Source organism: Lycorma delicatula, chromosome 2 (genome assembly GCF_047948215.1).
Source record: "Lycorma delicatula isolate Av1 chromosome 2, ASM4794821v1, whole genome shotgun sequence".
Lineage (NCBI taxonomy): Eukaryota > Metazoa > Arthropoda > Insecta > Hemiptera > Fulgoridae > Lycorma > Lycorma delicatula.
Window position 1 is genome coordinate 159,042,842 of NC_134456.1, and position 13,362 is coordinate 159,056,203.

General features: G+C 31.4%; 1 protein-coding gene across 1 annotated transcript in view; it reads left to right on the plus strand.

Moving 5' to 3' along the window:
* LOC142319358 (solute carrier family 35 member E2A-like) overlaps window positions 1-13,362 on the plus strand; it is a 134,912-nt gene that overhangs the window by 57,452 nt on the left and 64,098 nt on the right. The window lies entirely within an intron of this gene.

Below are 13,362 nucleotides of genomic sequence, written 5' to 3' on the forward strand. Positions count from 1 at the left end.
ATTTCTTTTTCAAATACGCCATAGGAGTTTTAAATATTAATTTCTTAAATACGCAATAAAGTTCAATTAGAAAAATTCAAAATTTTCAGTATATAATGTTGAGTCCAAGACCCCAAGATCAAATAATGTTTTTCCCAAAAAATTATGTAGCATTAAAAGTATAATTTAATAAATATTTTTATCTTGTAATTAATTGTTTATTCCATGGTGTTGCTCTAATTAAAGTTTTACCACAGTTTCCGTTGATGAATATACGTAAGTGTGAGAATTCTTTTTTTATCATGTAATAGTGTATATTCCGAACATGATCTATGTAATGTATTATTTTATACTAATCAGAATAAAATATTTATTTTAATTAATTTAGAATTGGTGCCATTTTAGTTCATTTAATTTGGGGTTAGTGTTCTGAAGAATTTCTAAGTTAATTTTATTTAAAATAATTACTTTAGAATTTATAAAACTATTAAGTATATATTTTTAACTTTTTACACACTACAACATCATAATTTTAACACAATCATTCCAGCAATCAGAGACGTTGTTAAAATGAGGAAATAATGTTTTTATTACAAATATGATAAGTCAATAAAAATATTTGTTTATCTAAGTGAATAATTAATAAATATGAAAAATAATATATATAAAGTACTAATAATAATTTTTTTTTCGGAGGGAGGTGGAATGCATTTACGCACGGAGTGTTGGGTTCCCGCTGATTATCCAATCACTATCAGCAGACTACCAACTAAAACCACCCCCTTTTCTACCAGGACTCGACCCAGAACCGTTTAACACATTACTTCCGGTCGAGTCCTCCTATACTACTAGCCTGATTAGGTGCTACATAATTTTCAGGATATCCAGGTCAACCTACTTGGCCCTGAGAATGTTGCCAACAAATCGGGCTACACTTTCCCAGCTGCTCAGGTCACGGAGCATCATCGCAACCACGTTGTGGGGGATCAGTGCTCCGAGATCTACCTCTAGTGTCCATCGATCTGCCGCCCACCAAGCACATTTGAAAAAGGTGTGCTCAGCGTCGTCCCGTACACCAGGGCAATAGAGGCAGTCGGGGGACGGCGCTTTCCCTATGACATGGAAGTAAGCGCGGAAGTACCCGTGACCCGTTCAAAATTGGATCATGTAGTACTCCACCTCTCTCCATTCCGTCGTTCCGTCCACGGTCTGACCAGAGGGATAAACATTTCGGTCCATCGTCCTCTGGTCTCGTGGTTCCAGGTCTCTTGCTATGCGAGGAACGTGCGAGTGCGTTCCTTGTTGGCAATGGTCTCCCGGTCTTCGCCTGTCCATCCCCTCCTGTAGATCACCTGGCGCTCCCTTGCAAAAGAGCAATGGGTATGTCGCCGGCGACCACAAGTACTGTAGGCTCGGAGACCGTCCGATACGCGGAAGCGACTCGCAAGGCTGCGGTGCGTTGCACCTGCACGAGCCGCTTCCGTTTTCTTGCAACTCTGAATGCCTGGACCCACACTTCCGACCCGTATATCAGGATGGAATGCACCGTGGATATCAGCAATCGCCGTCTGCTGGCCTTCGGTCCGCCGACAGTCGCAATGAGCCGGCTGAGAGCAGTTACGACTCTCGCAGCTTTGTCGGTGGCTCTATGAATTTGCTCAGCAAAGCTGAGTTTCCGGTCAATCATCATACCGAGGTACTTTGCGGCCTGCTTGGTCTCGACAATCTCTACCCCGACCCGCAGGGAGAGAAGGGTTTCAATACGCTTCTTCGTTAGAACCACGATCTCCGTTTTGCTGAGGGCTAGAGACAATCCATGGTCGTCCAGCCAGGCACGGACTCTGTGCATAGCTCGACTGAGCCTCAGTTGAGCGAGCTCCACGTCGCGGTCTGCGACAAGTAGCGCAACGTCGTCAGCGTACCCAACCAAGACAGATTCTTCAGGCATCTCCAGCCTCAGCAAGCCATCATAAACGACGTTCCAAAGGTCAGGGCCGAGAATCTACTCCTGCGCCGCCCCTTGTAGTCCTACTACAGCCTGCCGCGGTCTCGTAAATGAGACCGCGGTTTCTCAGATATGCGTCCACCATTTTGAGAAGGTATTGACGCACATGGAACGAATGGTCCGGGGCTCGAATCATATCGCTCCACCGTGCGGAGTTGAAAGCGTTTTTAACGTCCAACGTAACGAAGAAGACCACACGTCGCGAAAAATGATTTTGGTCCTCTGCTCGCCGTACTGCCTCAACAACCTCTTGAATTGCGTCTACGGTCGATCGATTCTGCCAGAAACCGTACTAGTTAGGTGACAGGCCTCCTGCCTGAGTCATCGCCGCAAACAGTCTTTTCTTTAACAGCTTCTCCAATACCTTCCCATCTGTGTCAAGCAAACACAATGGGCGGTAGTAGGACGGCGACTCTGGGTTTTCTTTTCCCTTGAGAATTAGCGCAAGACGCGCGTCTTCCACCTGGCGCTAAAAGACCCAGCCTTCAGACATGCATTATACATGTCTAATAGAAGACGGGGCCTGCAGCGCCCCACTAGTTTGAGTACCTCGGCCGGTATACCGTCGGGACCAGGAGCTTTTTTGCCTTTTAGCGACCGTAGGAGTCCCTCCAGTTCCTCCGTCGAGAAGAGCGGGAAGTCGCCCACGCCGCCGAAGTCCCGCTCGGCACGGACCGAGTAGGCCGGGAACAACATCTTAACGACGTGCTCCGCTTTAGTCTCGTCTAGTGGAGCTGGTGACCGCGAGACCCCCAATCGCCGAGTTACTACCTTGTAACCCAGTACCAAGGGTCTGCATACACGGTCTCCGTCAGTTCTCTCCAGCAGCATGCCTTGCTCATGTTGATGGCTCGACCGAGCCGCTTCTTTGCCGTCATATACTCGGCTGACCTGGCATTTGCGTTTGTGCGATTCCTTGTACGTTGCGCCACTCGTCTTAGTCGAAGACAGTCTCGGCGCAACCCCGCAATCTCCGGTGAATAATAATAATAATGTATTGAATAATAACATTTTGTTATGGTGGTAGTGGTAGTCACAGTGTCAGTAGCAGTAGCAGTAATATTAGGTGACATTTTTACATGTTACTCACAATTTGTAAAAATAAGATGGCTCCATTTTCATTATCAGTATTTTTTTTGTTCTGCTGTTTCTTATTTTTATAATTATTGTTTTACTTGAACAAAACTAAATTCAGTTAAGATTTTTTCTGGTAAAATATCTTTTTTTCTTCAAATTTTATTTTTTTTCTGTTTTCCCTTTCACAATTCTGCTTTTTCTTATTTCCTTTCACCTGAAATTTAAACCAACCTCTGCGACTTGGCACAAGAAAAGAGTTGGCACAAGAAAATTAGAAGGTAGGTACTTCTAACAGTAATATCCATTGAAACGAATTAAAAATTAAATAACAGTTGCTTATTTACCGACTTACTAGCTGTTAACTATCAATGACGTACGTTAAAAAACATGTTTATGCAATAAAACTGTTCATGAAACTTTTACTTAAAATCTAAAAGTAAATTTCCATTTTGATTGTTAAGCAAACAACATTATCAGTATATTCTAAGGAATTTGTTTTCAAAGTGGGCAGTAATGACCCCTTGTGGGCACTGGAGGCCTTGTGGGCACTGGAGGGCAGTAGAAGGCCCACAGAAAATTGGGCGTGTTCAGGTGTGCTAGGAAGGCAATGGCTGATTAAAAAACAATTGCAAAAATTATGTTTTCCTGATATTTCAAACTAAAACTAAATATCTAATACACAGTAAAAAAATAAAGGAACACCTATTATTTTATGATAAAAAATGATTGTATTCAAACACATTAACTTTGCAACCAAAAGGCTTAGAGAGATGAATAAAAAAAAAATTAAAGCTTGAATACTCTACTTTTTGACAGTATACTTAAGATTTCAAAAATCATCAAATTAAAAAAAATCAGTGCGAAGAAAAGTTTTAAAAATTTGAAAAATATTTCTTCATGTTTGATCAAGCGCATGGGGAAACAAAATTTTTCAGTAAACTGGATTAAAATTGTTTAAAAGTTTAAGACTTTAGCTCTATTTTTTTTTTTTTTTGTATATCTCAGCGATTTTTCTGAATCAAATTATTCCACTTTAAAGAGGCCCCTTTTGTCTTTAATGCTGCATATCTCCTGATCTAAGCAACATATTGATACAAATAAATATGGAAATTAAAGGGTTCTGATCTAGCTGATCTAGCTTTAATGACAAACTGTGAAGTCATTAATGTTGCATTGTAGTTTTTGCCTTTTGTTCATTTTGTGTCTAGATATTGAAATCTTTAAAGTTTGAGGCTGCAATATGTATCGCCTGCTCTCACCTTAATCCAAGATCATGTTACAGTCTCAATCATTAAATATTTAAATATCTCAGCACAAAATGAACAAAAACCAAAAACTGCAACACTACATTAAAGACCTCACAATTTGTCATTAAAGCTAAATCAAAACCCTTTAATTGTTGTTTTTAAGAGCGCATCTTAAAAACAGCAATTGCAATTATTATTTTTAACAGATGGTAAGTTTAAAAATTTTGGGGAGCACTAAAAAGTTTTGGTTCTCAATGTGGGTGGTGGGTGAAAAAGTTTGAGAATCAATGCTCTAAGGGAAAATTATATGTACGAAAGTAAATAAAATGGATAAATTAATAAACAAAGATAAGAATAATAATTATTAATTGATCAATGAACAATGAAATCATTAAAAAACAAGTATTTTTAACTTGTTTTAAGAGTAAGACTAAAAAAAATATAAATAACTATTGTTTTTGGCAATTCCAGTAGAAAATATGGTTAAATATACATTAACCAATTAATTTGAAACTGAGATCACCTATGAGTTAATTCTCTTCTCATATTTAGGTTTCATGTTTAGTTTCCTCATATTTATGTTATATAACCATTTATCTAAAGGATAGAAAAAATAATAGCATGAACCTTAACCAATCAAAGAGATATCCCCCCTCATGAAAAAATTTAAGGAAGCGAACAAGTGTTTAATGTTATGATTAAACATTTTCACAAAATGATTTTTAATTTAAAAATTCAAAAATATTGAATTCTTACCATTATTTATTTTTTATCTATGGATTAGAATATTTAAATAATGTATTCCTGTCATCTAAATAATGTATTATTTTATACCAAACAGAATAAAATATTTATTTACTAATAATGTAAGGGTAGTAAAGACTATTACTAATGACAAAATTTTTGTAAACTAAACCAGAAATGAAAATCCACAATTAAAAAAAAGACATTTTTTGTCATCAGAAAGGGCTGCATAACTTTTCTGGATTTGCTCGTGGTAGAGTTAAATATGCAATAGGATTTTTAAATATTAACTACTTAATTATGCAAAATTTAAAGCACAATTGGCAGAAAGATCAAAATATTTAAAAAAATGTGTGCCTGATTTGACATCTTTTCTTTATAAATATCCAGTATTAAAAGTATAATTGAGAAAAAATCAAAATTCTTAGCAAAAAAATTGAAATTCCAGCTGACCTTCTTGATTGATAGCTCTCTCTTATAACATTTATATTAACAGACATAATTTTAAAAATTAATAAAGTATCTTATCTTACAGTTAAGTAAAGAGGTTTAATTCTTGTCAGATCCCATGGGACCCTCGTTTTTAAAAAAAAGTTCATATGATATCTTGATTTGACATTTTGATTTTCAGTCTTGAAAATTGAAGTTTAAAAAGATTGATATTTTAATTATGATTCCATTCGGCCTCCTTTTTTTTGAGCTTAAAATTCTAATTTTTAGAGTAATTACTTATTTAAAATTTCTGTAATTATTTATGTATTATTACTCTTGGGTTAATAAGTTAAAAAAAAATAATAATAATAATAATATAGGAACTGTGATGCCCTCTTATCAGATGGAGTCCAAAATGAGCAAAAGCTGAGATATAGATAGCCAAATGTTTACTCTTTTGGTAAATAGATTTTTGAGGTAAAAACTGTTTAGAAATAATGTTGAATATCCTTACTCCTAAATCCGATAAATTTAAAACTTCAGAATTTTAAATACTTGATCATCATACTAAAGCAGTTTTCTATGACCACTATCCAGGTCAAAAATTAAACATGGTAAAAACTTCCCTTTGTTTAATTCTTTCAAAAATTTAATGCCATTAATGCCCATAACCTTTGAGTAACACTAATGTTCACCTTTTTGTGTATTTTTGGATTAAGCAGGGCTTGAAATATCATCATTTCCAAAACCTCTGATACCCAAAATTTTGACCCATCACCATACTTTTCCTTTATCTATGCTGTTACAGCAACAATAAAACTATAACCAAGAAAGTAAAAATGTAGAGTATTGGATACAGCACATACTTGCTATAAAATTTTAGTTTTCTTCTTAATTTTATGTATTAAATATTGAGAAGATTAATTTAAATTATGTTTTAAGATGTCTCAAGATATGAAGAATAGTGAAGAAAATAAAAATGATGATGTCAAAGAAGATATGCCAATTAATACTACTCATGCAAATAATAAGAATATTTATCTGAAAATGTAATGAAAGAGTTGTTCAAGAGTCTACCAAAAGCACATAATCACTACTCCAAGAAATCATCAAGAAGGCTTTGTGTTGAATTTGTTTTTCATTCAGTAGCACATATATTTAAAGTTGTTAAAGAATAGTATGAAGAGAAACAAATAATAATGACTGCATGAAAAGAATGTTTAAAAGTTTCTAAAAAAGGAGAATATAGCTACTTATCATGAAAAGATCAGTGCTATGCTTGATGTGGATTTAAAACCAGGTGTATTGGTGAAAAAGAATATAACAACTATTGCAAGAATGATTACAATTGTAAGAATAATTGTAAAATGCTGCTTTAGCAGAGAAAAACATGTTTCAGGAATGATGAGCCTGAACAAGACTACACCTCATTTACTTGTCATACATATCATCCCCATCTCTTTGGGCCATGGGATTTCTTATTGCTCACAAGCTGAACAGATTGCAATATACATGTAAGGAATAGAAAATTTTAAAAATATATTAATTTAGTACACATGTTCTCCTCCTATCTTATATAAATTTCTCATTATCTTCCTTTCTGTTACATTTTATTATATCTTTTTTTTTAATAAATATAAATTTTTTTTTCTTAATAAATCCATGCCAGTTATTATTTCTTGTAATTCATCTTCAGTTTCAGTTTAAAAACATTTAAAATTTTTTTTCTTATTTATTACTTTACTGTCAATAGTTTCTTTCAATTCCTGTACTGCTTCTTCTACAGAATATACTAGTTCAAAATCAACAGAGATATACTACATCCTTCTCTCACTACTTTTTGAATCAGATCTAGTCTTTCTTCATCCTCTACTCCCATAACTGCATACTGAAATTCCTTCTCTATATTTAATACTTTATTTTCTTAAACATTTAACATATAATTCTGTTTTACATTATCAACATTTTCCAGGTAAAATTTGCCTTCAAAATTTAATTTCAAATGGTCTCTCCTATACCCTTGTTTATTTTGAAATAGATCATCTAAATCATAAAATTTACTTTATTTAAATTCAGTATTATCTAAATTTTTTCTTCATCTAAACTACTTTTTACCTCACATTTTATTTGCCGACGATATGATAAATATGTGAAGTTTTTCACCATTATTCTATTACCAGGAGTTTTAATAATAAACCAGGAAAAAATTAATAGAATTTTTCTTCACAAAACAATAACTCTAAATGTTGTAATATTTTACACTGAATTAATGCTAAAACATTATATTATTTCATTATGAGTGATGTTTCAATTAGGTCCTGGGCGCTACTTCAGACTTTAGTGAAAACATTCTTCAAAGACAGTATATTTTTTGTAGAATTATAGGTTATACATTTCATTTTAAAGAAGCAAGCAGTCAACAAACTATGTAAATCTATAATGTTAAGTCATTATTACCATAATGACTCAAATACGTGACAAAGATGTAAATGGTAATTAAAGAAGAATAAAGAGACAATTTTAAAATCCATTCAACAAATTTTCCTTTGTTATAAAATATTTCAAAAACTTTATAACAGTTAAACAAAAAAAGTCTAAACAATTAAAAAAAAGTCCAACCAGTTTTTACAATTGTTAAGTAGGAATACCACTCTACTGTATTGTATAATAAAATGCCTATCTATGGCTGAATAACAGAGATGGAATGACTGGCTTTAAGTGCAATGACTGTGAAGCCTAACAAACAAATAGCATTGTATTCATAAGTCTACTTTCACAGTTTTAATAAGGCATATATATTTTTTCTTCTTCAGCGTTTATATATATATATATATATATATAGAGAGAGAGAGAGAGAGAGAGAGAGAGAAAGAGAGAAAGAGATACACAAAACACATACAAACTTATATTAAATTAATTTTAATTTATGAGATAATTAAGATAAATACTCATCAGAAGCTAATATTGTTAAATTCTTACATGTTAAATAAGCTTACCTAAATTTAAAAATAATAAAGTAACTAAAGGTCAGCCAGAAGTAAGATTACTTTTATTTAATTACATCATATAATTTATTTTATATTGTAATACTTACATTATGTTGATTTGTGACAGTATTGTAATAAATCATTCAGATAAATGTTTTTTTTTCTTTCTAAATTGTATTTCACACGTGGTTCACTTGTTAACTAATTTGTTAATATTAACTTTTTTTCATTAATTTATTGATTAAGGTTTTTTATAGTAATTATTTATTAATGACGCACAATATATATATATTTTTTTTATTTTTTTAGTATCATTTTATAACTTACATTATCTAACAACTTTTTTTTAATTGACTGACAGTTCTGACACAACAAAGGATCAGAGGTTCGGATGATACCTGCACTAGTGTAGATGTGTTAATACTGATTTCTACAAGGTATTTGCACTGCTAATTATGATAGTTTTTCTACAAACATCAGTTTTTTGACTGGAAAGATCGCATTTGATTATTTTGAAAATACCTTAAAAATTTTATGTCCATTTTCTTGGCATTATTCTTACTGCCATAAGAGCGGCTCCGGGGTGTGCCTCGGAGTTCAAACTTCGATCCACTTCTATTTTACTTTTTAATTTATGATCTGCCTTCTGATTCTCTTAATGTGATTATCTGAGTTTGCTAACAATGTAAAGAAATTCAGTGAATTTAAACTGTGGACGACATAAAATCAGTATTGTCTGACACAACTAGGCTTATTGAAACAATATTACATACATAACAGAGTGGCATTTGGTTTTGATTGACCCGAGGTTGAAATAATCATGTTACATGTTAATTATATTTTAAATAGGTGTCAACAATCAGACTTTATTTTTAGAATATGCTCACTGTTTAAAAGTAAGATTGCAATCTGTTTGGTTACAGTATTAAAAGATTGTGGCAATTTGGAATTGAATAGTTTAAACACTGACGAAAATTTAGGTCACTGCAGTTTGTTCACAATTTCATAATGGATTAATTGATGCTAGTTTCTTCTGCCTAAATTTAAAAATTACATTCCTCGGAAGGCTTAATCAGCTTTTTTTAATTTTATAATGCTAGATGATTTAGAGTCAATCATTACTACACGAGAGAGAAAGAAATATAATTTTTATTTAAAAGGTAATTGTTTAGCTTTTTGTTAATATCTAAACTAAGTAAAATGTCACAAGCAAATTAGCAGGGAGCAACACTATTATGTATATGTTGTAGACGCATAGTCTTATAAAGAGTGGTACAATCATTATTATTTTATGTATACATTTAGTTATTATTTTATCTTCATTCATCGCAGTCTAGAATATTTATTGCCAAAAAATAAGATTTGAATAAATTAATGTATAATACTTGTATATTTGCAGCTCATGATGAATTGTTTTTTTACTTAATTGAATAGATGATAAATAAATGTATTCGAGTAAGATTGTTAAAAGTAGATAAAATACTCTTATCTTAATAGAAATTATGTAGAATAAATTGATTTTAAAACAAAAATGGTAATAAAGTTCCTGCTTTCAAAAAATAAATAAATAAAATTACATGTTACGCAAATTAAATGTTATATTACTAAAAATAGCATTATATATAAAATTAAAAAAATATTAGAATTAAAAAAAAAATTGATCTGTGTAAGCACAGTGTTTGAAGGGGAATGTGATCCATACAGTACCAGTTCAGTACCAGCCATCATCAGTAGGATAAATACTAACAAGCATTCTTCAATAATTTTTTTCATTGAAATTTTTATAAATTCTCTTAAATTTTTACAATTATAGACATTTAAATAGATTTAAAAATCTATTGATCTTAGATAAAATTTTTACTCTTAAATAAACAATAATTCTGTTCTGTGGCCTCTGTATCACATAAATGGTGGTTAATATCTAATAATCTTTTGTAAAAAATAATCTATTAAATATTATAAAATATTTTTGTACGTTAAAAGAATATATATTTTTATAATTATAAGCAAAAATCTATGCCAATTTTACTAGGCCATTTCAATGTAACTGAAAATCTAACTTTTTCAAAACTGACCATTGATTACTCTGGAACTGAAAGCGAATGTGTAGAACAATTATTATAAATTGTTTAAGAATGGAAAAATTATTACAAAGAATGCTCATTAATTCTTTCATCTAGCCATACTGATTATTTCTACTAAATTACCCCATTTTTTGCTGCCCTCCGTGGCGCAACTGGTAAAATTTGGCCTTTCATTCAGAGCTCCCAGTTTTAAATCCCGGTTAGACATAGCATTTTCATAAGCTAAAAAACTGCCATTTCATCTCATCCTCTACCTAATGGTGGTCCTGGAGTCTAAAAAAAAAAATTAACCTGATTTCAGTCAATTTATGAGATTGTCTATCAAATTGACTTTGGTAAAGCCAATACAGGAAAATATTAATAAAAAATAATTTTATGATAAGCAATCTAAAATAAACAAATTGGTCTGGTGAAATCTTGGAGAGTATGAACTTTCCAGCCACAGTGAAGAGAAATAAAATTTAACAATAAACTTTGAAAATTATATTGATAATATTAACAAAAATGTTTCATATTATAGGACATACCTAATATTTAAATTTATTTTTACAATTTATCAGTGTGTCTCCTCAATTTACCTTGGGTGCTTTTTTTTTTATAAAACTATAGGAAAACTTTAAACAGCTATTTTTTCTTCTGTTATTTTTTTGACAGATTTGATCTATATAGATTCTTCTCCACATTTCTGTTACTCTACAATGTCTGTAAATTTAGACTGCTAGCTAAGCACTTTCTGTAGAATTCAATTCAAGGAAGAAATACAATTCAACAAAAAAAAAACAGGAATATAGAGGATAGAAGGAGTGTTTATTACAATATTTGGCTGACATTGAAGATTTACTGAGAACTTAAAAGAGCAGGAAACATGTTCATATGTGTATTTATAACATTACACATTATTTTCTTTAAATTATTTATTTTATTTGTGCTAACTTTACTTAATTATAATTTTTCTGCCTTATTCTTTATATTTTGTAATAATATTTCTTTCAATAATCTGAAGAATAAAGATAAAACTGATGATATCGGTAAAAAATAGTTGTCTCTGTATATTTACAATACTTTTTTTCTTATTCTGTTACTGATCAACCCATTCACCGGGTAAAATATCATATTGATATCATCTTCATTTATATATTTTATGTTCACACCATTTACCATCCTAGAAAAAAATAGAAAAATAATTAAAATTCAAAAGAAATTAAAATCAGTTTTTGTGATTTTTGCATGCATAGGTATGTAAAATGCAACTAGTTTAATAAGGGCTACTTTATAACAATTTTTTATAATTAAATGATAAAATGGAATTTTTAACATTAAAAAATACTGAAAAATAAAATTGCGCTTGTTATATAACAATAAGTCATCAGGTACAATTTTTTATTTATAAAAATTTATTCTTCTCATTGAAAGTAAGTAAAAATCTAAACAAAGAAAATGACTCGGATGTGCACACACTTTCATATATAACAGATAATACCTGTACTTCCAAATGTTTATCTAGATCTGTCACATATGGATCTGTCCACCTAAGCTAGACCGACTAAATCTTCGTCTGCTGTTATATCTAATTGAAGAGTGAGCAGCGGTTTGTGGATAATCTGCATCACTTTCAAATAAAGATGAAATAGGATCTGTTCTTTGGCGGATTCTGAACCATTCATCATAAAAACTAATCCCTGCTGAACGTTGATGCCTGTAACCTGTAAGTAAATTTAAAAGATTCATTGCAAACTAATAAAAATTAAAAGCAGTAAAATGTAATTTTTAAACATGACAATAGATTCTAAATATTATTTAACAGGATATTTTAACTGATCATCATTTGTGGAATTATATTATGGTCCCAGCCAAGGCAGAAAATTACCTTGATCACTTCATTATCAGAGATTATCCCTATGTGATTGAGTTTCCCTTCGCCCTATTCTTTTCCTTCATCCTTATTATTATCATGTAAAACAACCTGAGCAAGTATAACTTCTTTTTCAATTTCAAGATTTACTGGTACTTTAGCCATTTAAATTCAGTTTTCCTTGGAGCTTCTTGACAATTTTGAATTGTTCAAGTAATTGTTGGTAATTGGCAGAAGAAGCTAATTTTGGATAATAAAAAAAAAACCAATAAATATGGTATATTTTTGTAAAAAAAAAAATAATAGCAACCAATTTTGGCGACCAAAATTTTTCGATCCTGTTTTTAAATTAAATCTCAGCCCATTTCTGCTTATTTTTTTAAATCTTTAAAAAATTAATGATGGTATAAGTAAACGATTTATCACATCGTAAGTTTACAAGCCACAAGTCATTTCTGTCGCTTTATAATCGTACAAGTAGAGTCTTTGTAATTACATGTCGTTTTAAAACGTATTTTAATTTCTGCTTGAAGGAAAATCATATTACATCATCCAAGAATGATATATAGAAAGGTATGAAAGGTAAGACGAATCCGTAAAAATAATGTTACAAATTTGTGCAACGGGCTTTTGTAGAGGAACGCATTTAAATTCGAGTTATGCTGTCCTACATTATAGACCGAAGAACTTGAGGGATTTTTAACTAAGCTTATTACACTAATGGTTGGAAAGGGCAAATTAACTGATACGGGTAGTAAATATATTTATTGGTACTAATTTTACATGTCGATAACGGATATACGTTTAGGTAATCTAAACTGAAAAATTAAGGAATCAGATTATTAACTCAGTTTACTGATTGAACTGGGACAATGTGTGCATTGTTCAATTATACGTTATCTCAATTAATACATATTGTAGAATTAGGTTATATTATTCCTTTATTTCTCTTGTA